This window comes from Pinus tabuliformis, chromosome 2_1 (genome assembly GCF_031772625.1).
Source record: "Pinus tabuliformis cultivar Carrire ecotype Pingquan chromosome 2_1, CPIR1, whole genome shotgun sequence".
NCBI classification, from domain to species: Eukaryota; Viridiplantae; Streptophyta; class Pinopsida; order Pinales; family Pinaceae; genus Pinus; species Pinus tabuliformis.
In genome coordinates, this window is record NC_142299.1 from 166,488,145 (window position 1) to 166,511,961 (window position 23,817).

Sequence of the window (23,817 nt, forward strand, 5' to 3'; positions counted from 1 at the left end):
ATACCCCTCCCCTTGGCATTATAGCCAATAAGTTCTGTGTTAGGGATCAAATGACACCTGGTCATCTTGATGAACCTAAGTCCAACCCCCTCCCCTCTTCTGAAGTCATTTGGCCCCTCAGAAAACTTCATTTGCCAAAAGAGCCTCATAAATGACCTTGTTTTACCCATACCCGCTTCATTTGCAAAAATAACCCAAAATACCCACTTTGTTCGCTTATCCTAAGTCTCGGGATTGTCTTATTGCGCATCAGAAAACCTTACAAAACCCCTTTATCCATGAAACCCCTTTGAAACTACCAAAAAACCCCGAAAAACCCACTTTCCGCTGCTTAAACCAAAGTTTGCGCATATATCCAATTTTTCGGAATATATTGAAAAGACATTAAAAAATATATGTTTATTCCTCCGCCCGTGGCCATATCCACCGATCATGTCATCATCCCGTCCACCGTCGGATCAAATCCAAGAGATCCGACGATCCTTATGGATGTCGGAGCGGTCCCCGTGACAAAGGTTTAGCGCCCGAGAAAGTGACGTTGCGTTACGTCAGGGTGCGGCCACGCGTCGCCCGTTGAGGGCTCTCAGAGCAATCTCTGACAAGTGCGGGGCCGTATCATAACCGCCCCGAGAAACCGCAACTGTTAGGGCTAAACCGTAACCGTTAGGTCATTCACCGCCCGGTTTGCGGGTCCAGCGCCATCCCCACGACATCACCGTACCTGCCACCGCATCACACTTTTGTCCGCATCTGTGCCAACGTGCCTGCCACCTCATTACCCCGTGGACCAATGGCTGCCCGCCACCTCGTCCGATGACGTCATGCTGACGTCATCCGAGGCTGACCCCACCCTATGACGTCATCACAGAAAAAGCGCCAAATTGCAAAAGGTCCATATTTTAGCCAAAAAACGCGTTTTTTCATACTCTTCGCTCATTTGCTATTATTTCCTCTGCATGCTATTTCACGTCCTGAACTGCGCCACCTGCGGGAAACGACCTGAAGATCTCCAGAGCGCCAATTCCACCCACAGTTACGACCTCTGTTCGCGGTTAGCCAGGTAATTCTCATAGTTCATCCTCCATATGCCTAAATTCACTGTAAATTGCTCAGAACGCTTAAGGAACACTGAAATTCACTATTTCACCGACATTTTTCCTCTACAACACTTCTAAATTACAACTGTAACCTTGAAACCACCAGCTGAGCCTTCATTTCCCGAGTTTTGGTCGAAAAACTATAAACTGCTCACGCAAACGTGAGACAGTTGGTCAAGCTATTTAAACCTGCCAAAGAAGATAGAGGGAGACCAGGCATTGGTCTTATTCATAATTCGAGCAGTATTTCAATTGCTGCATGTCCACTCCACCCTCTGGTCCCTGTAATTCACAGTTGCATTGCAAAAAGTCACTTCTGTGCTGTACTACTCACTTGAACTAATTCACCTGCAAGACAGAAACTGAATAGACCATGGAGACTCCAATTGCACTGAATATCAAGCCTCTCAATGCCCCTCACCAGGAATTAGAATGGAAAGCCCTGGGAGATATGGATTATCAAATGCTAGACTGGTTTCCATTAGGCTCCAAATATAATATCCAGATGCTGAATGAGTTGAGAGCCCAGCACCTTAGTGGAGCTGACATCCTAGGGGTTTGGGACTCAAACTTGCCCATCTATAACCTCCCCCAGGTAAATCCTATGCCAGAGTTGATCTACAGATGCCAGGAGTGCTATGATCCAGGCCAAAGAGCCGTCCTCAGCCCTACAAGCGCAATTCTGTTTCATATCACCCCAGAAAGCATAAATGAGATGCTGCACTTCCACACTGCAAAGCCATTGACCCCCCTCCACATGCAGGACTTGATAAAGAAGGGGAATACGTTGTCAAATGACCAGACTATCAAAATCAACCAGCTGTTTGTAAAACCAGGGTCTGAAACCATCAGAACCCCTCCTATTGGATATCATTACTTGAATGAATTGGGCAGAATGCTAGTGGATTTGATCAGCTATGTCCTAGGCTTCAAGGGAATGGAGGAGGTGGATGAAATCATAATGGCAATACTGTCTATATTCTCTCCTGGAAAACCCCAGCTGTACATTATGATTATGCCACATACATTGCAGATAAGATCCATGACCAGTTCATGAACTTGAAGAGGGAAAGACTGTTCAGGTATACTTCATACATATACCACCTATTCTTGTTTTATCAGCCAGCCAGCTTCTCTATTCCCTTGAAACAAGTCAATGCCCAGGGGAATCCAAGGTCAGTTGTGTTTTGGACCTCTGTTTTTCATTGTGCCTCTGTATCACCATACACATACTCTGAGTTCATAGACTTATTCATTCATCCAGCCATGACAGTATTGGATGGTGTTCCTCCTCCAAGGTTAACTGATGACACGAGGAGAATTCTCCACCTGAAAAAAACCTACAGCATTGGTAATTGGTACCTCTACCAAGACCACACAGTCATCAGAGTATATGGCTGTGAGTTGAAGCCTTTTAGGTTGCCAAGGTATGTCCCCATGAGGCTTTTTGCCTTAGAATATTTCAGGCAATTTGGGAATGCTGACTACCTCCACTTTCAAAGCAAGAACAAGAAGGCACAGTTGAAGGTAAGGAGCCAGCTGGGCCCTTTCCTATACAACATAAAAGAGGAGGGGTGGAAAGAAGCAAACAGTATCCTAGAGGCCCTCAAACTGCAAACTAGCTTTGAATGGATACCCTATGATCCCAATCACTTTGTCTCCCTCAGGAGGATAAGATACAAATTGGGCAGCTATTCACACGTAAGGCAGCCTGAGATTGAGCAGTATGCCAATAAATTAAGCTGGGAAGAAGGTACCCTAGAAGAAGAAATTACTAGTGAGGAGCTGCTAGAGAGAGAGGCTAGAAATATTCAAAAGAAAGCTGACTTAGAAACTTGTGGACAGGTTCCCCTCTCATACAAAAAACAACTTGGAGCAGCTGCCTCGTCCTCAACAACGCACCATCAAGCTGCCATCAATCCTTCACAGACAGTCAACAAAGGCAAAGAAAAGCAGGTGGAACAGCCACCTCCTATGACCGAAGAGCAAATGGAAACCCTAATGCAGCAACAAGAAGAGATGGAGCAGCAGGGAGAAGGGCAGCAGCAAGAGGAGCAGCAACAACAACAAGAACAAAGGCAGGAACAACCTGCCCAGCAAAAGCAAACAGTGGAAGCCCCTAAATCCACTAAACAAACTGAGCCTCCAAGGCAAGAAGTTTCACCTGATGCAACAATACTCCAGACTCCACAAAAGGAGGACACAAGCAGGAAAAGGGACAGAGAAACTCCCCTTACAACATTAGCAACTCATGGGGAGAAGAGGCAGAGAATCAATCCTCTTTCAGAGGAAGAGATGCCAATAAGGCAGCCTCTGGGTATGGTCCCACCCAGCAGGGAAACATCAGCAAGTTCCTTTCAACAGGAACAGGATAGAGCAATGGGAGGAGAAGTGAGTTCCTCTAGGCAGCAAAGGGAAGGTGGGCCTAGTATTAAACAACAGTTCATCGATATTAAGATGAGAAATGAGCCCATTAAGAGACAGCTGTACAACCATCTGCTAAACTTGGCTCCCACCAATCAGCAAAGACTCATGTCTGCATATGATGTGCAGGAAGGCAAAATGATCATGAGTCATTTCATGCCAACAGCAGCACAACCCCAATCTGCCTCTGATTATTTGAGGACTAACTTGCAAGTCCTTGCCAAGGATATCCACCCAATGGACAAGATAGAACTGCACAAGCAAACGGGTGAGATGGTCTATGCTTCCCTGGCAGACCAAACCTTGGATAACTATAAGCTGCAAAATAGTCTTAACAATACAGCCTCTCAACTGGAGTTGGAGAGGGCATCATCCTAGGCAAAGGACAACAGAATAAGGTCCTTGGAAGACATAATCATTGAGATTGGACATGATCCCAAAGATATCAAAGGGATACAAGAGGTATTGAAGTTGAGGGATGCTGACATGGCAGCCTTGAGGAGAAAGATCAAACTCCCTGCCACAATCCACCCTCAAACAGATGAGGTGGCCCAGCAAAGGCATGATCAAGAGGCCACGACCCTGTTGATATCTCTATACAAGGAGCTAATCCGGACTCAAGACAAACTAGGAGAATCTGAGGCTGCAAAGGCAGCACTACAGGCAACACTGAAGCAAAGAGAAGAGGGTCAAAGCTCCCAGCCTCCTCCTGAAATAATCAATCTTGAGGAAGCTCCTCCAACAACTGCCCCTCCTCCCCAGCAAACAGGGCCTACAGCACCAACAACATCAACAACTACACCAACAACAGAGCAGACTCATAGTCTGGATATGCAGAAGCTCCAAAATGAAATTCAAGTCCTGGAAGCTCAAATGTTGGAGCTCAATTCGGCCAAAGAATCTTTGGCTAAAGTAAATGAGAGATATGATAAGAGCAAACAGAATGCAGCTGAAAAGGAATGAGAAATAAAAGCTCTAAAGAAGAGGATAACTGAGCTTGAGAAGGAGCTCACACTAGAAATGGTGACAACAGAGCTAAAAGCAGTCCTTTGGGCCAATATTGGCCGGTCTATCACCAATCAGTGGCAGTACATTGAGACTATAGATGAACAATCAGTACTCATTGCTAAGGCAAACAGGGAAATACACAGAGCTAGAGCAAGCCTTGGCAACATGCCTGATGCTGCCACCAGAATGATCAATATTTTAAATAACAGGACAAGCTCTCAACTGGCCACCATGGGAATTGCTCACAGGACTGAGACAATCTCAATGGTTAAAAGGGTCCTGACACTACGAAACCTGGTTGGAACATTGGAAAGAAGAACCCAGGATATGCAGACTGAAATCAACAAGTTCATGGACAGATTTCAGGCATTACAGAACAGAGGCCTCCCCAGCATATTAAGCAGTGTAGGAAGACTGCTTACCCTTGAAAACTACACTAAGAGGGTTGATGCCTATGCTGCAGGACAAATTGCAAGACAGCCCAGCACTTCAGCAGAATCAGGGCCAGCATCAGGGCAAACTTTATACAATAGGGTGGACAACCTATTTTTTATTATGAATGAGATCAATCATCTGTTTGATGTGCCTCCAAATTTTTTTAAGTATACAGAAGCAGATGAAACCATAGAGGCAATTGTGAATCACCAATTGCCCACACAGGAAGTCTGGAAGAATTTGACACAGATAATATTATCAAGCCAGAACCTGTAAATGTTAATTTTTTCCAGTTTATAAGTAAATCATACACAGGCAGAATTTTGATAAATAAGCATACAAAGTGAAGATGAAAGGCTGAGCCAACTCAGTAGGGCTATTCGGTCGCCACAGCAGCAATCACAGTCACAGATGGCAAACCCGAGAAAATACAGCGCAGCAAGAAATAAAGACGCGTTATTCAGCATTAAAGCAAAGCGGCTCAACCGACTCAATGACCTCCAAAGGTCAAATTATCCTCTGACAGACATAAAGAGCATTTATGCTGCATTCAAGGTTGCAATAACTTCTTTTCTACTTTCTGTACGAATCTATGAAGATATTTTCTCTCTCAGATGACTCAATGCCTGAGATATTTTGTATAAACATTCCTATAAAGTCCCCTTCGCATGAGCTTGCAAGGGTTGTTGTTGATTTCTCCTGAAGAAGTTCTTATGCTGTAATCCTTTCAGAAGTTAATAAAGAAAGTGATGGAATTTCTCGGATTTCTGAAGTGTTGAATGCGTACTGGTGTCTGTTGGAAATTGCTGGATTCCTGTGTATTTCGCCATACAATATGTTGAGATTGCAACAAGATGATGGAGCTTAGTGAAAAGAGTCGCCTTCACTAAGTGGGCCCGCAGGCTATTTTTGGCGCAAGTCTATTTTTAGACTATGTCTATTTTTAGACATATGGATCATGTCTATGTTTATGGATGATTGATCAAGTTGGGAAAATAGATGGACTTCTATTTTTGATGAAAGTGTGAGTGATCACAGTGTGAGTGATCAAGTCTATTTTTAGACTGGCTGTCAAAATAGAAAAGTCAAATATTATTATCTCACAATAATTTTTGGACTATAAACTTAATCTTATTCTCTTGGAGCACTTCAGTTTGAGCTATGGAAGTGGCACATGCAGCTGTCAGAAGGAAATTCGTTTTTCTTATGAGTCAGTTGAGTTGTTGCATGCATGACTTCAGTTAGAACTCAAGTGAGTTGAGTTTAGTGGACTGGAGGTACAGTTGATGGAGTTGTGTTCAGTTTAACTTAGTTAAACTGGTTGTAGTTAGTCTAACTGCAGATAGACTAATGATGAGTTGTTAAACTAATTATTAACTCATAATACAACTAAAGAATACATCAGTTAACTCAGTTGCATGTCAGTGCATGTTCAGTTCAACAGGGACAGGTGGTAGAGAATCAGATTGCTATCAGTTGTGACTATAGTTGTGCACCAGATCTTGCACAATCAAAGGATTGAGTATGCCAATGAGTTTGCTCACGTATTTGGCCCGTATTTTAGCCTTTTCTCACGTCCACAAAGAGTGAGTGACTATTTTGCAGGTGAAAATCGAGTTTGGGAAGCAATTCTCATCAGTTTTCAGAGCAGGTATTGAGCAGTGGAGGCAGGCAAGCAGTGGAAGAGATTTGGAGATCAAATCTGAGCTGTATTGTGTGTAACAGAGGTGGAGATACTTGTGAGAAGTATTATGCTGTGTAATGTTACATGACTCAATCATTAATATACAGATAGTGTGGGGTTTTTAGCGAGATGCTTTCCCCGTGATACAAACTGTGTTAATGTGTGAATGCTCTTGATGTTTTATTGTTATTGATGCTGCTATATTCTTGATCAACGTAGAGGAGCTTATGTATTGTGTATGTTTTCCGCATTAGTACATGATCAGGATAATCTCCATTGAATATGTGTTAAATTATTCAAAATTTCTACACAATAAGTCTCTGTAACTCTCTCTGTTATGTATTTTGTTTGTTAAAATCCATATGTTATCTCACTTTAAATATCTAGCAACAAGGAAAAAGAATAACTTTCAGGATTTATTCAATGAATACCCTGAGTTCAATCTGCGTTGTTAATGAATGTTTTCTTCAGATGCAATCTTGATAAGTGTAATTCTTAATTGCTGCACTTTCAAAATACATCTTTCACAGTAGCCTTTGTCACAGGAATTCAAGTTTGCTCCTGTGCAGCGTGTTACATTTTCACCTCACCAGCTTAATAGAAAATTCTTAATTGCTTTCTATTGGTTGACATACATCACCATTTAGGCTAAGTTTGTTTGTCTAAAATACACAATAGGCCCTGTAGTTTGAACACCACCAATCCTGCATATCAAATCATTTCGCAATTCCAGACTCCATTGCCCAATGATATTTTACTCTCTAAACAGTATATCATAAGACCTGAAAGAAATCCTTCAACCAAAACATAAACCAAAACCTGAGCATAATACCTAGCCTAAAACAACATCATAACAGAGACAAATCATAAAGAGAGAGCCCTCTCTGATTACAGTTTGGCTAGAAGCTGTGATCCAAAGATTGGTTAGTGGTTACCCCGGCCGTATTCCCTTGGGAGTCATAGGGAACAACCTGGGTGTTAACATAATTGGCGACTCCACTGGGGAGTGCTTGAGTTTTTTCAATTACCATATATTTTCATAGCTACTATCAAGCCTGAAATCAGCCAAGAGGCCTTTAATCTATTTCTGTATCACATTAACAGCTTTGAGGAGGAGCTTGTTTAGGGAATCTTCATCTTAGCTCTGAGAATATACAACCATTCTAAAATCTCCATTCAGTCCTTGCAGATATAAAAACTTCCTACAAAATCCCAAAAACAGGTTGGAAGCTGGCTCCTAAGAAAAATCCACGGCACACTAGGGCAAATCCTGACCCTAATTCACCCATCATTGTTGATAATCCAAATACCATCCCTAGAAATATTAGGAGGCAGCAAAGGCAGGAGCAACCTGCTGATTTGACCTCAGAGTCAGATCATCCCAGCCTCATCCCTACTCCATGCAAGGTCCTTTTCCAGTCTAGCCCTAGTTCCCCTAGCTCACCGTCCACATCTCAAACTCCTCCTCTCACATCCTCATCCACTGCTCATATCCCCTTGACCAACACTCTAGGTTCATCCTCACATATCACCCCTGTCATACCCGCTGTTCCTATTATCCCAGCTGCCCCTGTTAATCCTCTAAATCCTGTAAATATGGCTAACAGATATGCACCCTTGCAGATACCAGCTAATGCTGCAGCTTTACCTCAAGATTACCAAAGCAAAATCTCATATTTTGACTCCAATGGCTCTCTAACAGCTGTCCAGCATGCGAAGAAGATGCAAGACCATTTTGAGACCTATGAAATAGATGATGACAGTGTCAGAATGAGGATGTTTGTTCAAAGCCTAACCGGAGATGTAAGAACTTGGTTTAGATCCCTGAATGCAAACTCCATTACAACTCCTGATGAACTGTATCAAGCCTTTACTACTAGATGGGAAAAGAAGAAGGATCCTCTGCACATACTTGGTGAATATGAAACAATCAAGAGAGGTCCTTAAGAGACCGTTCTGGAGTATTGTGCTAGATTCAACAATGTGTACAATGCAATACCACAAAACCTAAGACCCCCTCCTGATTTGGCCTTGTACAAATTCCCTGATGGATTTGATCCTGACATGGCATATCAGTTGAAGGAAAGAGAACCTGAAACCCTTGAAGACGCTCAAAAGGCTGCTGTCACAGTGGAAGCAAACCTGATTGCCAAAAGAAATAGGGCAAGGTTGGAAAAGAGAAACATATACAAAGAAGAACCTACAGCCTTTGACCAAAAAATTGATGCAATACTTAATGGTATGAAAAGGTTGGGTGATAGAGTAGAATCAGTTGAGAGAAAAGCATCATGGGAAGCACCACAAAACAATCCCCCTAGGAATCCAAATTTTAGGAGAAATCCAAACCCAAACATTGGCAAGGCCAGTGCTGACCAGGACATAAGACCCCCTTTCCAAGAAAATTATGTAGAAACTTCCACATCAGCTGAGCCCAATGAAGATCCTGAGATTAATTTAATGGGTCTAGATGGTGAAAGTCAAGTTTTCTTAACACAAGAGGATCATGAGGATGATGAAATCAAACTATTCCAAACTAAATCAGGTGAATCCTTTGACTTCAAACAAGGCTATGACACTGCTGTTTATGAAGTCCATAAACAATACAAGCTAAGGAGTAGAAATGTGAATGTTAACCAGCCTGAAAAGAAAAAGGATAATCAGCAGCCCGAAAGAGTTACAGTCACAGAACCCAATGACAAAATAAATTCACATACACAAGAAATGATTGTTGAAGAGATCACCGAACCACTGTCCATAAAACAACAGCCTATGGTCACTTCTCCTGCTCATCCTCATTCAACTATTTCTCCTCAAGAGATGAGTAAAAAGGATAAGTCCAAAAATCAAGATAAAAATCAAGAAGAAGGTTTAATGAATAAGGAGAGGACTGTCACCTATAACCCCAGAACCCAATCCGAAAAATCCTTTGATCTAGAAACTGAAATTGGCAAAATAAAGATAGCTATTCCTCTCGTGGAACTAGCCAAGCATGACATCTATAAGCTACAAATCAAAAAGTCCCTTCAACTCACTAGTAACAAAGATGATGTCAATGTGATGGATGACACCCCAGAACTCCTGTTTGGCCCAGAAGTGGATGGAAAAACAGTAGTCACAGGGGTACTGCCTTTCTATGTCAGTTTGCATATTCATGATAAAATACTACACAATGCAATGTTTGACTCAGGTGCCTCTCACAACCTCATGCCAAAAGCAGTCATGGAAAGACTGAATTTGGACATAACAAGACCATACAAGGACCTGTTTTCCTTTGATTCCAGCCAAGTCAAGTGCCTAGGTCTCATAAAAGATTTATGTGTGTCTTTGGTTCAATACCCAAACAAGACAATCCTAATGGATGTGGTAGTTGCTGATATCCCACCCAAGTATGGGATGCTGTTATCAAGATCATGGGGAGCTAAACTCCAAGGTTCCCTGCAATTAGACATGTCATATGCCACCATCTCTGTTTTTGGGCAACCAAAAAGACTGTACAGAGAAACACTAATGAAATACATGGTCAGCAGTGAGGAAAAGCCTCAAAACTTTCCCATATATGCTATCCATTCAGACATAGACTCATACATTCTCTTCAATGACACCACAACTCCCTCAAAAGATGAGGATGAAACCAGGATATTCATACAAGAGAAAGACTCAGGGGAAAGTTTCACCACCCATGAAACAACAGCCAATCAAACACTAGATGTTGCTGCTGCCCTAGTTGTCCAGAACATCCAATCAAATGATGAGACTGTCCTAGAAGACAAGCTAGAGAAAAAACCACAATTGCTACTCACATTACCAGCCCATGAACATATCATCAAATCTCCTTCCCAACAGGACATTCTATGGTTCCTTGAATTTGATGGTGCAGTTAACAAATTAGGAGCAGGAGCTGGAGTTTGGGTACACAATAAAGAAAATAGCTATGCAGAAGGCAAAGCCTATAGATTGAATTTCAGATGTACTAATAACATGGCAGAATATGAAGCTCTTTTACTAGGCCTCAAGTTAGTAAAGTTCTTAAAAGCTGCTAGGGTTTCAATCATGGGTGATTCAGATTTAGTTATTCAACAAGTGAAAGGAAACTTTGTCACCAATGACAAAAGACTAAGGACTTATAGATCTGCTGTTGCTGAGGTACTAAACTCCTTCTTTGAATTCCAAATCACCAAGATTTTTAGGACCCACAATCTACATGCTCATAGTTTAGCCACCTTTGCAAGTACCTGCAAGCTGCCTTTTGAGCCCCATCATTGTTTCACAGCTGAGATAAAACACAGACCCTCCATCCCAAACAATGTTAAAGATTGGCAAGTATTTGAGGATGATATACAAATAAACAATTTTTTGACTTTGCAGCAAGAATTTTCAGGACTAAATATTGACAATGACAGAGCAAGTCAATCACAAATACTTGAGACAGCAAGTCAATCACAAATACTTGAGACAGCAAGTCAATCACAAATATTTGATGGAGCAAGTCCATCACAAATACAGTTTCAACAGACTACTCAGCCAATATCACCCAGAACTGCAAAACTAATGCTGAGTCCAACCATTTTCAACAAGGAAAACATTCAGCAAATTCAACAAATCAACTATGAAGAGGTGGCCAATGCTGAAACTGAAATCATAGAGCTGAAAGACAATTTCCTACCAACAGGCCTAACTCCTCTAGAAGACATCTTTGACTCGAATGATATTCCCAGAAAACCTAAAATGCAGCCCTTGAATGCAGCCATTGAAGAATGTAACATAGGTACAATTGACAAACCCAAGATAATTAAATTATCTGCATCTTTGCCGCCTGATCAAAAGCCCAAATACATTGACCTCTTTAAAGAGTTCCAGGATGTTTTTGCATGGAGCTATGAGGACCTAAAGTCCTATGATACCTCTGTAATCCAGCACACTATCCCTCTCAAACCTGATCAAAAGCCCTTTAAACAAAAACTGAGGAGAATAAATCCTATGCTTCTCCCAGCAATGGAACAAGAAGTACAGAAAATGTTTAAGGCATGCATCATAGCACCAATCAGATTCTCTGAACGGATCTCCAACTTAGTCCCTACAAGAAAGAAGACTGGTGAAATTAGGCTGTGTGTGGATTTGAGGAATCTGAACCAAGTATCCCTTAAAGACAATTACCCCTTACCTAAGATGGATCACATTTTGCAGAGAGTAGTGGGGGCTTCCAGAATTTCTCTACTTGATGGATTTTCAGGCTTCAATCAAATCCTAGTTCACCCGGATGATCAGGACAAAACAGCATTTACAACCCCATGGGGAACTTTCAAATATGTAAAGATGCCTTTTGGATTGAAAAATGCAGGGGCAACATTTCAAAGAGCAATGGATATTGCTTTTGCAAAGGAGATTCATGACTTTTTAGTCATTTACCTAGATGACCTTACACCTTTCTCAAAGTCAGACCAAGAACATATAAGACATCTGAGACAGATCTTCCTAAAATGCAGAAAATATGGAATCTCCTTGAATCCTAAGAAATCCCTGTTTGGTTTAGAAGAAGGTAAGCTATTGGGCCATATCATCTCTAAAGATGGCATTAGAATTGACCCAGATAGGATACAAGCTATCCTACAAATGCCTCACCCAAGAAATGTCAAAGAGTTGCAAGGATTCTTAGGAAAAATCAATTTCTTAAGTAGGTTTATCCCAAACCTAGCAGAACTAATCAGATTATTGAATAACATGCTAAAAAAGGATTCAAAAGTCAAATGGACTGTTGAAGCCAATCAAGCCTTTGAAGGTATAAAATTGGCCCTTACCCAAACTCCAGTCTTGACTAATCCTCAGTTTGACAGAGAATTTATCATTTTCTCTTTTGCCTCCCAACACACTATTGCTGCTGTTCTATTACAAAAAGATGACCAAGGAAATGAAAAGCCAATTGCTTTCTTTAGCAGAGCTCTTAGAGATGCACCTTTAAAGTATCAAATCATGGAAAAGCAAGCTTATGCTTTAGTCAAAGCAATTAAAGACTTTAGGATTTACATCCTTTATTCCCATGTTATAGCATATGTGCCAAGTCCAATTGTCAAAGACATTCTCACTCAAGAAAACTTAGAAGGCAGAAGAGGAAAATGGATTGCCAGCATCTTGGAATTTGACATTGAGATAAAACCTACAAAACTAATAAAAGGGCAAGGCTTGGCCAAATTAATGACAGATACAAATTTTCAAGCCTTAGACATCAATCAGCTGGACAGTGAACTGGAGTTGGCGACTCCAAAGATCAATGTAGCCTTTGAACAATCTCCTTGGTACTCTGATATCTATTATGTCTTGCAAAACCTGTGTGCTCCCCCAGGACTGTCCAAAACTAAGTGTAGGTTCTTGAAAATGAAAACATCAAGATTTTGTGTGATGGATGGCAATCTGCTTTGGAAAAACCATGAAGGTATATTGCTGCACTGTTTAATGGAAAATGAAGCTGACAATATCATAAAAGAATTCCATGCAGGTGACTGTGGTGGACACTTGTACTGGAAGTCCACTGTGGATAAGATACTAAGGGCTGGATACTACTGGCCCACCATGTTCTCTGATGTCAAGAAATTCATCACCTCATGTCATAAATGTCAAGTGTTTGAAGGAAAGAGACAGTTGCTACCACTTCCTTTAAGGCCTATTGCAACAGAGAGACCTTTTCAACAATGGGGATTGGACTTCATTGGGGAAATTCATCCCTCATCTTCAGGCCAACACAGATGGATCTTAACAGCCACAGACTACTTCACTAAGTGGATTGAAGCTGCCCCATGCAGACAAGCCAATGATTCAATAATTATTCAGTTCTTGGAGAACAACATATTGGCTAGATTTGGCTGCCCTGACAAAATAATTACAGACAATGCTGCTGCTTTCAGATCTAAAAAGATGGTGAATTTCTGCCATAAATTTCATATTACCTTGGGCCATTCTACTGCATACTATCCCCAAGGAAATGGCCTTGCTGAATCATCAAACAAAAGCCTGGTGAACATCATAAAGAAGGTGTTGGAAGAAAACAAAAAGAATTGGCACAAGAAGCTTGTGAATGCCCTATGGGCAGATAGACTAACAACCAAAAGATCAATTGGGACCAGCCCATATGAGTTGGTTTATGGATTAGAGGCCAAGTTCCCCTCATCCTTAGGAGTGCCTGTTATGAAGCTTCTCCAAGAAAGCCAAGCTGAACCAAATGACATGCAAAGAAGGATAAATCAAATCATATGTCTGCAGCAAACCAGAGATCAAGTTTTCAGCAGAGTTCAGGTATTACAAGAAAAACTGAAGAAGGCCTTTGACAGAAGAACCAAAGCAGAAGATTTTAATGTTGGTGATAAAGTCCTCAAGTGGGATGCAAGGAGAGAAGACAAAGGAAAGCATGGAAAATTTGATTCCTTATGGAGAGGACCATTTGCTGTCCAAGCAGTGCAAGGTAACAATACCTATTTCCTTAAAAGTCTAACTGAAACTGACTTGGATGAAGGTCCTGTGAATGGCAGGATGCTGAAGCATTATTTTGACTATTACCCATGAGTACAGCCTGAGGTTCCCTTGTATATATGCAGATGTATATATTATTTTCTGTTTAGATTGTAAAAATGCAGTTTTTTGAAGTTTATTGATTATCAGCAGAAGGCACATAGAATCAGAGATAAACCAAGAAGGAAAAGCACAATCTTGGCACTTCAAAGCAGCATACGGCAAGTTTTGGATAAAACATGTTAAGGGCCAAGGCAATCTGACCTGCTGTTCTTGGTCTTTCAAATGAAAAACCATCCCCATGTGGAGCCACTGTTAGCTACCTATACCAATAGGTTTCATATTTCATGATGGCTATAGAAGTTCCAAATATGCTCTGCTTTGATTATGCAAAGATCCCATATTTCCAAAGGAGTACAAGGTGTGTAAATAGCTTAATGGTTCCAAATTTTGATGGATGATTCAACAGTATAATCTGGATCATGCCATGTTTGAATTTTCTGTTGTAGAATAGAGAAAGAAGTCTGTCCAAACTGTCTAATCTTGGCAGACAAAGTAGTTCAGGTAGAGAAAAGAAGGCTCCCAACAGCTTAATCTGGGACCTTGGAAGAAATAAGGGCAGAAGTAGATAGAAAACAAAAGAAAAAAGCCAAAGAAAAGAAAAGGCAAGCAAGGGTCTGCAAGTCCAAATGCACCCTCCAAGAAGGAATAAAAAATGCTAGGCAAAGTAGCTGGGTAAGTAGATGGGGTTGCAGAAGTGATATTCAGTTCCAGAGTGAATCTTGCTGGTTCAGATAAGAGAACAAGGCAAAGGAGCATGTCTAATTCCCCAAATCCCCTTCCATTCCTATTACTAACATCCCTTCATCCATGGAGAGTTATGAAAAATCTGAAGTGTTATGATGGTTCTTATGACTCTAAAAGCCACATTTCCTATGTAAAAATTCTTTTCATTTTGATCTACTCCCTAAACTAAGTTAGTCTCAAACAAACTTAGTATTTTCTCCCTTCACTCATTTCCCCCATATTAACTCTAACTTTACTATGTAAATCCCCTATATTACCTTTCCCCTACTAGTATTAACACCATGGTGTATAAACCCCAAATTTTGTATAAATACCCCTCCCCTTGGCATTATAGCCAATAAGTTCTGTGTTAGGGATCAAATGACACTTGGTCATCTTGATGAACCTAAGTCCAACCCCCTCCCCTCTTCTGAAGTCATTTGGCCCCTCAGAAAACTTCATTTGCCAAAAGAGCCTCATAAATGACCTTGTTTTACCCATACCCGCTTCATTTGCAAAAATAACCCAAAATACCCACTTTGTTCGCTTATCCTAAGTCTCGGGCTTGTCTTATTGCGCATCAGAAAACCTTACAAAACCCCTTTATCCATGAAACCCCTTTGAAACTACCAAAAGACCCCGAAAAACCCACTTTCCGCTGCTTAAACCAAAGTTTGCGCATATATCCAATTTTTCGGAATATATTGAAAAGACATTAAAAAATATATGTTTATTCCTCCGCCCGTGGCCGTATCCACCGATCATGTCATCATCCCGTCCACCGTCGGATCAGATCCAAGAGATCCGACGATCCTTATGGATGTCGGAGCGGTCCCCGTGACAGAGGTTTAGCGCCCGAGAAAGTGACGTTGCGTTACGTCAGGGCGCGGCCACGCGTCGCCCGTTGAGGGCTCTCAGAGCAATCTCTGACAAGTGCGGGGCCGTATCATAACCGCCCCGAGAAACCGCAACTGTTAGGGCTAAACTGTAACCGTTAGGTCATTCACCGCCCGGTTTGCGGGTCCAGCGCCATCCCCACGACATCACCGTACCTGCCACAGCATCACACTTTTGTCCACATCTGTGCCAACGTGCCTACCACCTCATTACCCCGTGGACCAATGGCTGCCCGCCACCTCGTTCGATGACGTCATGATGACGTCATCCGAGGCTGACCCCACCCTATGACGTCATCACAGAAAAAGCGCCAAATTGCAAAAGGTCCATATTTTAGCCAAAAAACGCGTTTTTTCATACTCTTCGCTCATTTGCTATTATTTCCTCTGCATGCTATTTCACGTCCTGAACTGCGCCACCTGCGGGAAACGACCTGAAGATCTCCAGAGCGCCAATTCCACCCACAGTTACGACCTCTGTTCGCGGTTAGCCAGGTATTTCTCATAGTTCATCCTCCATACGCCTAAATTCACTGTAAATTGCTCAGAACGCTTAAGGAACACTGAAATTCACTATTTCACCGACAGTTTTCCTCTTCAACACTTCTAAATTACAACTGCAACCTTGAAACCACCAGCTGAGCCTTCATTTCCCGAGTTTTGGTCGAAAAACTGTAAACTGCTCGTGCAAACGTGAGACAGTTGGTCAAGCTATTTAAACCTGCCAAAGAAGACAGAGGGAGACCAGGCATTGGTCTTATTCATAATTCGAGCAGTATTTCAATTGCTGCATGTCCACTCCACCCTCTGGTCCCTGTAATTCACAGTTACATTGCAAAAAGTCACTTCTGTGCTGTACTACTCACTTGAACTAATTCACCTGCAAGACAGAAACTGAATAGACCATGGAGACTCCAATTGCACTGAATATCAAGCCTCTCAATGCCCCTCACCAGGAATTAGAATGGAAAGCCCTGGGAGATATGGATTATCAAATTCTAGACTGGTTTCCATTAGGCTCCAAATATAATATCCAGATGCTGAATGAGTTGAGAGCCCAGCACCTTAGTGGAGCTGACATCCTAGGGGTTTGGGACTCAAACTTGCCCATATATAACCTCCCCCAGGTAAATCCTATGCCAGAGTTGATCTACAGATGCCAGGAGTGCTATGATCCAGGCCAAAGAGCCGTCCTCAGCCCTACAGGCGCAATTCTGTTTCATATCACCCCAGAAAGCATAAATGAGATGCTGCACTTCCACACTGCAAAGCCATTGACCCCCCTCCACATGCAGGACTTGATAAAGAAGGGGAATAAGTTGTCAAATGACCAGACTATCAAAATCAACCAGCTGTTTGTAAAACCAGGGGCTGAAACCATCAGAACCCCTCCTATTGGATATCATTACTTGAATGAATTGGGCAGAATGCTAGTGGATTTGATCAGCTATGTCCTAGGCTTCAAGGGAATGGAGGAGGTGGATGAAATCATAATGGCAATACTGTTTATATTCTCTCCTGGAAAACCCCCAGCTGTACATTATGATTATGCCACATACATTGCAGATAAGATCCATGACCAGTTCATGAACTTGAAGAGGGAAAGACTGTTCAGGTATACTTCATACATATACCACCTATTCTTGTTTTATCAGCCAGCCAGCTTCTCTATTCCCTTGAAAAAAGTCAATGCCCAGGGGAATCCAAGGTCAGTTGTGTTTTGGACCTCTGTTTTTCATTGTGCCTCTGTATCACCATACACATACTCTGAGTTCATAGACTTATTCATTCATCCAGCCATGACAGTATTGGATGGTGTTCCTCCTCCAAGGTTAACTGATGACATGAGGAGAATTCTCCACCTGAACAAAACCTACAGCATTGGTAATTGGTACCTCTACCAATACCACACAGTCATCAGAGTATATGGCTGTGAGTTGAAGCCTTTTAGGTTGCCAAGGTATGTCCCCATGAGGCTTTTTGCCTTAGAATATTTCAGGCAATTTGGGAATGCCGACTACCTCCACTTTCAAAGCAAGAACAAGAAGGCACAGTTGAAGGTAAGGAGCCAGCTGGGCCCTTTCCTATACAGCAGAAAAGAGGAGGGGTGGAAAGAAGCAAACAGTATCCTAGAGGCCCTCAAACTGCAAACTAGCTTTGAATGGATACCCTATGATCCCAATCACTTTGTCTCCCTCAGGAGGATAAGATACAAATTGGGCAGCTATTCACACGTAAGGCAGCCTGAGATTGAGCAGTATGCCAATAAATTAAGCTGGGAAGAAGGTACCCTAGAAGAAGAAATTACTAGTGAGGAGCTGCTAGAGAGAGAGGCTAGAAATATTCAAAAGAAAGCTGACTTAGAAACTTGTGGACAGGTTCCCCTCTCATACAAAAAACAACTTGGAGCAGCTGCCTCGTCCTCAACAACGCACCATCAAGCTGCCATCAATCCTTCACAGACAGTCAACAAAGGCAAAGAAAAGCAGGTGGAACAGCCACCTCCTATGACCGAAGAGCAAATGGAAACCCTAATGCAGCAACAAGAAGAGATGGAGCAGCAGGGAGAAGGGCAGCAGCAAGAGGAGCAGCAACAACAACAAGAACAAAGGCAGGAACAACCTGCCCAGCAAAAGCAAACAGTGGAAGCCCCTAAATCCACTAAACAAACTGAGCCTCCAAGGCAAGAAGTTTCACCTGATGCAACAATACTCCAGACTCCACAAAAGGAGGACACAAGCAGGAAAAGGGACAGAGAAACTCCCCTTACAACATCAGCAACTCATGGGGAGAAGAGGCAGAGAATCAATCCTCTTTCAGAGGAAGAGATGCCAATAAGGCAGCCTCTGGGTATGGTCCCACCCAGCAGGGAAACATCAGCAAGTTCCTTTCAACAGGAACAGGATAGAGCAATGGGAGGAGAAGTGAGTTCCTCTAGGCAGCAAAGGGAAGGTGGGCCTAGTATTAAACAACAGTTCATCGATATTAAGATGAGAAATGAGCCCATCAAGAGACAACTGTACAACCATCTGCTAAACTTGGCTCCCACCAATCAACAAAGACTCATGTCTGCATATGATGTGCAGGAAGGCAAAATGATCATGAGTCATTTCATGCCAACAGCAGCACAGCCCCAATCTGCCTCTGATTATTTGAGGACTAACTTGCAAGTCCTTGCCAAGGATATCCACCCAATGGACAAGATAGAACTGCACAAGAAAACGGGTGAGATGGTCTATGCTTCCCTGGCAGACCAAACCTTGGATAACTATAAGCTGCAAAATAGTCTTAACAATACAGCCTCTCAACTGGAGTTGGAGAGGGCATCATCCCAGGCAAAGGACAACAGAATAAGGTCCTTGGAAGACATAATCATTGAGATTGGACATGATCCCAAAGATATCAAAGGGATACAAGAGGTATTGAAGTTGAGGGATGCTGACATGGCAGCCTTGAGGAGAAAGATCAAACTCCCTGCCACAATCCACCCTCAAACAGATGAGGTGGCCCAGCAAAGGCATGATCAAGAGGCCACAACCCTATTGATATCTCTATACAAGGAGCTAATCCGGACTCAAGACAAACTAGGAGAATCTGAGGCTGCAAAGGCAGCACTACAGGCAGCACTGAAGCAAAGAGAAGAGTGTCAAACCTCCCAGCCTCCTCCTGAAATAATCAATCTTGAGGAAGCTCCTCCAACAACTGCCCCTCCTCCCCAGCAAACAGGGCCTACAGCACCAACAACATCAACAACTGCACCAACAACAGAGCAGACTCATAGTCTGGATATGCAGAAGCTCCAAAATGAAATTCAAGTCCTGGAAGCTCAAATGTTGGAGCTCAATTCGGCCAAAGAATCTTTGGCTAAAGTAAATGAGAGATATGATAAGAGCAAACAGAATGCAGCTGAAAAGGAACGAGAAATAAAAGCTCTAAAGAAGAGGATAACTGAGCTTGAGAAGGAGCTCACACTAGAAAAGGTGTCAGCAGAGCTAAAAGCAGTCCTTTGGGCCAATATTGGCCGGTCTATCACCAATCAGTGGTAGTACATTGAGACTATAGATGAACAATCAGTACTCATTGCTAAGGCAAACAGGGAAATACACAGAGCTAGAGTAAGCCTTGGCAACATGCCTGATGCTGCCACCAGAATGATCAATATTTTAAATAACAGGACAAGCTCTCAACTGGCCACCATGGGAATTTCTCACAGGACTGAGACAATCTCAATGGTTAAAAGGGTCCTGACACTACGAAACCTGGTTGGAACATTGGAAAGAAGAACCCAGGATATGCAGACTGAAATCAACAAGTTCATGGACAGATTTCAGGCATTACAGAACAGAGGCCTCCCCAGCATATTAAGCAGTGTAGGAAGACTGCTTACCCTTGAAAACTACACTAAGAGGGTTGATGCCTATGTTGTAGGACAAATTGCAAGACAGCCCAGCACTTCAGCAGAATCAGGGCCAGCATCAGGGCAAACTTTATACAATAGGGTGGACAACCTATTTTTTATTATGAATGAGATCAATCATCTGTTTGATGTGCCTCCAAATTTTTTTAAGTATACAGAAGCAGATGAAACCATAGAGGCAATTGTGAATCACCAATTGCCCACACAGGAAGTCTGGAAGAATTTGACACATATAATATTATCAAGCCAGAACCTGTAAATGTTAATTTTTTCCAGTTTATAAGTAAATCGTACACAGGCAGAATTTTGATAAATAAGCATACAGAGCAAAGATGAAAGGCTGAGCCAACTCAGCAGGGCTATTCGGTCGCCACAGCAGCAATCACAGTCACAGATGGCAAACCCGAGAAAATACAGCGCAGCAAGAAATAAAGACGCGTTATTCAGCATTAAAGCAAAGCGGCTCAACCGACTCAATGACCTCCAAAGGTCAAATTATCCTCTGACAGACATAAAGAGCATTTATGCTGCATTCAAGGTTGCAATAACTTCTTTTCTACTTTCTGTACGAATCTATGAAGATATTTTCTCTCTCAGATGACTCAATGCCTGAGATATTTTGTATAAACATTCCTATAAAGTCCCCTTCGCATGAGCTTGCAAGGGTTGTTGTTGATTTCTCCTAAAGAAGTTCTTATGCTGTAATCCTTTCAGAAGTTAATAAAGAAAGTGATGGAATTTCTCGGATTTCTGAAGTGTTGAATGCGTACTGGTGTCTGTTGGAAACTGCTGGATTCCTGTGTATTTCGCTATACAATAAGTCTCTGTAACTCTCTCTGTTATGTATTTTGTTTGTTAAAATCCATATGTTATCTCACTTTAAATATCTAGCAACAAGGAAAAAGAATAACTTTCAGGATTTATTCAATGAATACCCTGAGTTCAATCTGCGTTGTTAATGAATGTTTTCTTCAGATGCAATCTTGATAAGTGTAATTCTTAATTGCTGCACTTTCAGAATACATCTTTCACAGTAGCCTTTGTCACAGGAATTCAAGTTTGCTCCTGTGCAGCGTGTTACATTTTCACCTCACCAGCTTAATAGAAAATTCTTAATTGCTTTCTATTGGTTGACATACATCACCATTTAAGCTAAGTTTGTTTGTCTAAAATACACAATAGGCCCTGTAGTTTGAACACCACCAATCCTGCATATCAAATCATTTCGCAATTCCAGACTCCATTGCCCAATGATATTTTACTCTCTAAACAGTATATCATAAGACCTGAAAGAAATCCTTCAACCAAAACATAAACCAAAACCTGAGCATAATACCTAGCCTAAAACAACATCATAACAGAGACAAATCATAAAGAGAGAGCCCTCTCTGATTACAGTTTGGCTAGAAGCTGTGATCCAAAGATTGGTTAGTGGTTACCCCGGCCGTATTCCCTTGGGAGTCATAGGGAACAACCTGGGTGTTAACAGGGTCGAAACCAAGAGAAAAGGAGCTGTTACAACCATTTCCAAACAGGGAACAAGAATATAGGCAGTGGAACAACTTGCCTCTATAAGCATGGAAACTGATCCATTAACCCTAAAACCACCTCAAACTGATGAATATACCCTCTAAGATCATTTCAATATTACATTTACATGCCAAGCCATTAATTACAATCATAAAATCATCCATGAAGAGAGAAAAAGTCAACTTGCAGTGAGAAAAGGCGAAAATTGGATTTTCTGACAAACTGGTCAAAAGTGCAGCGCCAATTTCCACCTACTTTTGGAGGCGTTCCCCTTAGCCCAATTTAGCCTAAGTTTCTGGAATAACTTGAAATTTTTCATTTGGAGGTAATTTTTCCCCTCAAAATTGAAATCTCCCAAGGCTGCTTCTGTGTGTCCAAAAAGAGGCAGAGAGGTCATTTTTTGATAGTTTTTGGACCTTTTGGTGACCTAGTTTTGCTCCAAAATTGCTGAAATTTTCTGGGATGAATGCTCTCACCATGTTGAATCCAAATATATAAACTTTTCCTCCAACAAGTGCTCAAGGGAAAAGCGCAGCGCTTCTAGGCCAATTTCCTGTTTTCAAAATTTCAAAATTTGAAAAAGACAAAAAATCATCAAAACTTGCCCAGATTTGGCATGGGACACCACCATTAGTTGATTTGATGGGCTAGTGAGGCTTCAACTAATATCTTCAACTTATCTTGCTCCTTTTTTCTCCTTAAATTCTTCCTCAACCTAGCTTTAAGTTTCCTGATCCTTATGTTACAAATTTTGTTTCGGGTCAAGTAATGATAGGCCATGTGGCGAAGCATATTCTTGTCCCTGTTGGCCTTCTCAATCAGCCCCTCAAGGTGTATGTTGACCCTCTCAAGCCAAGTTTCCCTATCATTCTCAATCTCTTGTTCAATTGAAGTCAACTTGACATTAGCCTCCTTGGACTTTTGCCTGTTTTCTTTGATCATTTGCAGCTCCATGAGGACTTGCTTGTCACTCAATTGTTTGTTTTCCTGCTCTAAATATTTGATGATGAACTTAGCTCTCTCTAAGTTATCTGACAAGGCTTGTATTTCAGCTTCTTGTTCCTTTATGATCATGTCTTTGACAATCTTCAGATCCTGAGTTTCCAAGTCAATAATGTCAACTCCATGATGAGTGAAGTGCTGTTGTGGCTCCTCATGCTCAACAAGATCAAAATCTCTTTCCCGCTCATCACTAAGATCCTATTCTTGCACCTTTTTCTTGCCCTTACTTTGCTACTCAACCTGTACCTGTTTTGCTGAAGAAGAAGGCAAAGTCCCTTCCAGACCTTGTGGAGATAGCATTTGCCTATGGCCTGATGACGAAGGCAAGACCCCTTCCACACCTTGTGGAGATAATACTTGCCTAGCAGCTGCAAAAAGTTTCCTAGTACCCCTCTTATATGTCACAAACACTGGCACTCCAACAGTTTCAGTCTCTTTGACTTTTTCATGGCTTGAAGGTCCACCTTCTTCATGATGTATTGATGAAAAGATTTGTGGGCCTTTGAACATCTCATGAGAAATGAAAGTCTCCCATGGCATGTTAAGAAGGCTAAGCTGGTGTAGAACAATGATTTTAATCAAAGAGTAATGGTAAATGCTATTCAAGTGCTGGGGGTATGGCTTCCTCTGTACAATATGTGCCATCTTCTCAATGTTTCTAAACATGAAGTAAGGGAGATTCATCATCTTTACTCTAGTGAAATGCATGAGAAGTCTAATGTGGTAGGCATACAACTGGGAGAACCTACCTTCACAAGTGAAGTACTTGATAATGATTTTCATCAATGGAGCATACCTGTCTTCCAAAAACTTGAAGGGGAATACTCTCTTCATTTTGTCTTTGTATCTAGCCTTGATGTAAGGCTCATAGTACTCCTCATCAATATCCTGACCTTTGTACCAATTTTCACCCACATCTAGGATTCATGTAGCCTTTGAGATGATAGTTGGTGATATGGTGAAGGTTATTTCAGCAAGGGTTACTTCATTACTGTGCAAATGAGTCACAAATAGCCTAGCCAACTCATGATGAAATCTGAC